Source organism: Oxyura jamaicensis, unplaced genomic scaffold, assembly GCF_011077185.1.
Source record: "Oxyura jamaicensis isolate SHBP4307 breed ruddy duck unplaced genomic scaffold, BPBGC_Ojam_1.0 oxyUn_random_OJ66913, whole genome shotgun sequence".
In the NCBI taxonomy this organism is placed as follows: domain Eukaryota; kingdom Metazoa; phylum Chordata; class Aves; order Anseriformes; family Anatidae; genus Oxyura; species Oxyura jamaicensis.
Window position 1 is genome coordinate 972 of NW_023308306.1, and position 6,533 is coordinate 7,504.

The 6,533-nt window shown below is 44.0% G+C and overlaps 1 long non-coding RNA gene across 1 annotated transcript in view; it reads right to left on the reverse strand.

The window, feature by feature from the left end:
• The window catches only part of LOC118159086, a 2,429-nt gene extending 936 nt beyond the window's left edge, over positions 1 to 1,493 (reverse strand). Inside the window, exon 1 of the long non-coding RNA XR_004746988.1 lies at positions 696 to 1,493. This is a non-coding gene — a long non-coding RNA (uncharacterized LOC118159086). The remainder of the gene's footprint in view (positions 1 to 695) is intronic.
• Between the last annotated feature and the right edge of the window lie 5,040 nt (positions 1,494 to 6,533).

A 6,533-nucleotide genomic window follows, 5' to 3' on the forward strand; every position in this document is an offset into this window, starting at 1 on the left:
GGGGGCTTAACACTTACACATAGCCAGCACCCTTCAGTTATCTCAGGATTAGTTTGATTTAGTACCTGGAAACTAGCATTTATAACTTTCCACATACTACTCCCGGGTACAACCTCTTTCTTTTTCACAATGCTTGGAAGCAGTGTGGGAAAGGATAACTCTGTCGACTTATTGAAAAACACTGTAGTAGGTCGGGCAGTCCCAGGTATCTTTACAGTCTGGGCAATCAAAACTTCCCCTAATAACTCTTTATTAGGCCCGACTACCTTGGAAGTCTCGGGTATTTCCTTCTTTATTAGTATGAGTCCTCCCTTGTCAGTTCCAGGTTCTGTATACCTTATTCCCCACACTCTTCCCATGTTCCACCCTCTATCCGTGGGTTGGGTAACATTTAAAAAAAGATATTTGCAGTTTCCACGTCCTCCCCACCCTTGCGGTGGAATGCACCCATATGGACCCCATTGGACCCTTAAGTATTTATCTCTACCGTATCCCGGTATCCAGCTAGGGGCTATAGTCTCACAACCCCAGTAGCTGCAGTAATATTGATTAGGGGAGTTGCAGTACCCCTTTCCAGGATTCGAACTCGGGCACATATAAAATCCCATATATTCCCAGCATTGGGGCCTCGGGATCAGCTTACATAGTGTAGAAGTAAAGCTTGGCCCCCCCGATGTTATCTGGGTAGCAATAACCTGTTGATCCTCGAATCGACTTAAAGTCCATTTAAAGGGTTGGTGGGGGTGGTGTTGAGTCGCTATGCAGGATGAAATCACTGCGAGAACCCCTAAATACCGATAGGAATGGCTGAGGCCCATTTCTTTCCCCACTTATTCACTCCTCTGCCTCACTCGTCAGTTGGGTTGCAGCCAACTACGAGGTTTTAGTTCTTCTCGGCAGCAGTAGTGTTCTTCAGGGGAGAGCCTCTGCCTTAACCCACGGTACCTATCGAGTTCGTCGCAATGTGAGCTTCAGGTCTTTGTTTCCTGGAGCGATCTCCCACTTCTCGTCACAGATGGGTCCTTTAACACGGCTGGCATGTGTCCATCCTTTCTCCACAGTCCGGACAGCTGTTTCTGTAGTAAGCAAAACAACATAGGGGCCTTCCCATTGTGGTGTTAATGTAACTTCTTTCCAAGTTTTTATCAGGACCTTATCTCCAGGCTGTATCTTGTGGATTGCCATATCCAAAGGAGGACGTTGCACAATTAAACCCTTTTTCTGTAATTCCCCGCGTCTATTTATCAATTGTGTGAGGTAAGGTTTTAATTGATCATCTTGTAGGTGGGGATGATCAAGGGGTATCTCAAGATCGTAAGGCATACCATACAGCATTTCAAAAGGGGAGATTCCCAGATCAGTCCTGGGCTTCACGCGTATACTTAACAAAGCTAGCGGCAAGCACTTTATCCAAGAGGTTTTCGTTTCTAACATTAATTTAGTAAGTTGCTTTTTAATTTCCCCGTTCATCTGTTCTACTTTCCCCGAGCTCTGAGGATGCCAGGGAGTATGATATTCCCATTTGATTCCTAAAGCTTTCATTGTGTCACGGGACACTTTTGACACAAAGTGTGATCCCCTATCAGAATCTATTGCTTCTACAATCCCATATCGGGGAATTATGTTTTCTAACAATATTTTCACTACGGTTTGTGCTGTAGCCCTTGTCGTGGGAAATGCTTCAACAAAATTTGTAAGATGGTCTATGATTACCAGCAAATATTTGTATCTTCCTGTTTTGGGAAGTTCGGTAAAATCCAATTGAATTCTTGCAAAGGGTTGGTGGGCTAATTCTCGTCCTCCCAGAACCCTTTTTCTCATATTTTTAGCATTTACCCTCCGACAAATCATACACCCATTAACAATTCCCTTTGCTATGTTATATATCCCTATACACATATAATTATTGGCGAATTGATCTACTAACGCCTGAGCACCCCAATGCATTTGTTCATGAAATCTCCGTAGCACCCTCATAGCTACTGATTTTGGTAACACTTCTTGTCCGTCAGGTAGTACCCATTTTCCTTTTTCACTTTCTCGAATCCCCATTTGTGTCATCTTTTCCTTTTCTACAGTAGTAAAACAAAACAAGGGGAGGGGGGCGTGCCCACCAGAACATAAAGACTTAGCTGGGCCATGCTTGTAACACTTCCTGTAAGGCGGACTCTCCTCCTCCAAACAATTACATTCAATCCCTTCTACTCCCCAGTCTTTCCAGCAATCATAGCATGGAAATTTCTTTAAATCCTTCCCCTTGCCACAATTCGGGCAGTCTGCTCTCTTAGTCAGTTCATATACACCCATGAGAGCTGCTCTTTTTGCTTCCTGGTCGGCTAAGTTATTACCTCTGATTTGGGGATTCAGCCCTCGCTTGTGTCCTTTTACATGCACCACCGCAATCTCCTTAGGCTCCCTGATGGCTTGTAAAACTTGGAGAATCAACTCCTGATGAATTAGTCCTTTTCCTCGTGAATTTATAAATCCTCTCTCTTCCCATATTTTCCCAAAGGTGTGTACATGCACCACACCAAAGGTGTATTTCAAATCTGTCCAAATGTTTGCCAGCTCAAGAGCTCTTATCAAGGTGATGATTTCCACCTTTTGGGCTGATGTTTGTTACCGCATATCCTGTGAAGCAAAAATCCCTGGCGGACGAAGCTGCTGCCATCTATGTACCAATCCTCCACATCTTCTAGGGGTGTTTCCTAGAAGTCTGGTCAGCTGGAGTATACCGTGTTCATGGTCTTGATGCAAGATCTGGCGATCTGGGAACAGTTACTGAGGAAAGAGGCTAGGTTCATAGTATTAGTGCCGAAAATATATATATATATATATTAGTAAACTAATAGTCCATGATACACATTCCTCCTCTTCTTCAGTAGCTATCATTTGTATATTGCAACAGTGTCCCCTTTTCCCGAAGGGGTCTGTCAAAACTTCAAGATCACAGGCTAGATGTTCCCTAAATATGGTGGGGTTATTTTTGAACCCCTGTGGTAACACTGTCCAAGTAATCTGAGTTTCTCGTCCTCTATTAGGATTTTCCCATTCAAAGGCAAAGAGTTTCTGTTTTTCATTTGCCACGGGCAGGCAGAAAAAGGCATCCTTTAAATCTAGTACCATGAACCAAACTTGACTATTTTTCTAATTTTGTAATTCCAATCATTTTTCCCAAATTAAATTTCAAGCATTGCAAAAAAAAATGCCTTTTCCTGTTGGCCAGTTACTCCTATTACATTTACAGAGTAATTAACACAGAGAAAGAAGCTCCCTTAACCAACAAAAATTCAAGCCTCTCTCTTCGTTCCCTAGCTTTATTTCAACCAGTGGACCTGCTAGGGTAGATGCCCCAGGTCTCCCTTATTCCTGGCTGTTGTAAGTTTATCCTGCAGCCTAAGACAATTTCTTTCTGATATCAGGGGGCTAATTGCCCTAGAAAGAGGCTAGCCAATTACCTCTGTTTTCTGAAGCCACATCCAAAATTTATTTATTTATTTATTTTTCTTCATTGCATTTCAAAAGTTGGTTCAAAAATTCCATAGGGGTTTCTTTTGGATCTTGTTGGAACAAATTCTCAATTCCCATTTTAACCAGATTTCTGTATAGCTGTTCATAATTTCCGGGGTGATTAGGGTCTCAGTTGGGGGGGGGTCGGTCAGGGGAATGCAATCGTTGAAAGTTCCCTGAGCGATCCCATTGGCAATCTGAGCTCACATGTGAACTCAGGTTGTTTTAAGAGTTAACTGCTTTTCTGTTTCCATGACAACTCTTTTGGACCCATCATGGTCCCTCTGCCCCAGAGGGCTCACACCCATGATTTTGAGATCTCAGCCTCGGGTTGAGGCAGAACTATTAACATCCCTACATCCTCTTTTCCTGCTCATTCAACTTCAAACAGCTTTATCAAATACTACATGCCACACCTTTAACACCTTCCACAACCCTTTTAACACTTCCTTTATCTTTCTCCAGCCTGTACTTTTCTAATGCCAGCACCAAAAGCTCAGTCAGAGGCCAACTTAATTCCATACCTTTTCCCTCCAAGATGCTGAAACAACATAGCAGTATACAACATTTCATCCCATTTCCCTTCTCTCCTCAAAAACATTAACTTTAACAAAGTATTATAGTTTAAAGTTCCATTAAAAGGCCAATTTTCTCCACAAAGCGGCCACCATTGTTTACAATATTTTATCAATGTTTTTTTCTGTTCATGCTTCCACCAGCGGACCCTCCAATATCCTTCCAATGACTTAAAACACATCCTAAAGGACTTTTCTTTACAATTCCACCATTTTGTTTTCCTCCCATTTTTTTTTCAATTCACACTTTCAAGATACCCCTTTAACACTTACAAAATGCAGCATGTTGGTATCTTTTTACAGCAACACCAAGAAACTATTATTATTACCAAAAATATAGCTAGAATCGCACTAACAACAATCAGAGTCAAATTCCGCATTCAATAGGTCAGAAAACCGAAATAAGTAACACAGTACCAAATAAACCTTAAAGGCAAACCTTTTGCCAAGGTTCCCAATGGCAATTAAATGCCATCAAAACAGGTCCAACATATACTTAAGATGCTAGCCACAAAAGTATACACCAACACTACCCTGAAGAAGGTTACTTTCTGACTTACAGGCAGCACCAAATGACCGGTCTACCAAACAAACAAACCAAAATAAAGAATATCGTCACTTACAGCGATGGGGTCCTTGTCTGCCTCCGCAGTGATCCGTTGAGTCAAGGAGTCCCTCTGGGAAATCCCGGGGGTACCCTAGGGAGTCCTATTCCCAGCGGGTCCTGCAGCCGGGCAGAGAGGTTGTCCCATCTGGGGTGCCAGATTGATTTAAAGAACGAAGTCAAAATTTCTTCTTAGTGACAAAGTATTCTTTATTGACAGCGCTGGATGCATGGGGGATCCTTCCACCTAACGTACATACCCAAAGTGACAAACTATCTCACAGCAGAACAACGAACATTCAATTAACGCCTATACATATTCATTACCTGAACTCGCCTACTCACGCTTCTTATGGTAATTAGCTTATCAGTCCTTTGTATTTGCACAGATTCTTCCAAGAATTGTGGGCAGGGGTCTTCAGGAGGTGGGCAGTGGTCTTTGGGAGGAAGGCCATATGTCTTCCTCATAGTATACTTCTCACCCTTTATCTAGAATGTAGTGATTTTGCAAGTTTGCAATGTCCTTATCAGTCTGAGCTAATTTGTGTCCTTGTTGTCCATCTGTTTCCTGCCTGAGATGGGATGTCTGGCAAGTTTTTTGTTACTTAGTTTGACTCCTAATTACTGGCCCTTGAGCACTGGAGTCAATCTCACTGACTCCCCTGAAAATTGGGGATCAGCGGGTTCTGGAAGGGAGAGGGCCATGGGCATAGGAGGAGTTATGTAGAGAGGTGGTGCCACGTCTCCCTTTCCCTCCTTTTTCTTTTAGGAGATACAGATTAGCTCCAGTTTCTGAGTTAATCCAAAGGTGTGCATATTCACTTTACTTTACTCTTTCCCCGCCTAGAAGGGGAATCACTAATCATTTTAATCATTAGTCCCAGTGGACTATCCGGTAAACTCACACTAGAGTTTCCCTTACCCATGGGACCAGAAGGCTTACTTTTCTTCTGTCCCATCTTCCGGAGCACCTTCACACACACACACACACAACGCTTCCCCCTTTTCGTGGCCCAGTCCCTCGCGGGATGTGGGAACCGCACTACCGAGGGGTCCGCACTCGCCTCGTCCCACTGGACGTCTCACACGTGACGTCTCTGGACGTCTCAGGCGTTATGCTCCGGGATACCCAACCCCAACCGAACGGAACACCGGCCTATACTTACCCACCCCGTGGGTCTTCGTTCGGTCTTCGTGCACAAAGATTGCCTGGGGTTTACCGGTTTTATTTGCTTGTGTCAAATTTTGGGTTTGTCGGTGAAGGGCTCGAGCAGGAGTTTCCATTTCTGGGGCCACCGAAATCGGCAGGGCGCCTCCCCTAGAGGGATTCCTGCTCAATCCGCCTTCATCCGAGTCACGGCACCAAATTGTTATAAATTAGACCACACAATTTTCTGGTCTATTGAAATTATTTTATTAATCAAGTAAGCAGACACAAGCAAAACAGCGCTGGGCGGCTGGGGAGTCTCCGCTCCGCAACAGCACGCAACTTCCCTTTCCAGGGTTGCTGTTTTATAGCAGTCGAATTCCGGCTTGTCAGGACTTGTTGAACTGGCTGAGGCTGCGCAGTCTATTGTTGAGAGGGGGGTCGTTGTTCTCTGCCGGTGATCACGCGTTGTGCTCGTGTTCAGGTGGGGGAAGTGAAGTGGCAAAAAGGATGTCTTGTGGTAAGGAACTTCACAGAGTCTGTTTTCACTCAAGGATGTTTACCCAACGCCCCCTCCTGCTATCTGTTTGCTTAATCCTCCCCCTTATCAAGGCCATTAAATTGTGCACCCTTATCTCCTCAGCAGATCCTCCAAATTCCTCAAAGACAATGAACAAACCCCCACTAATTTATTACA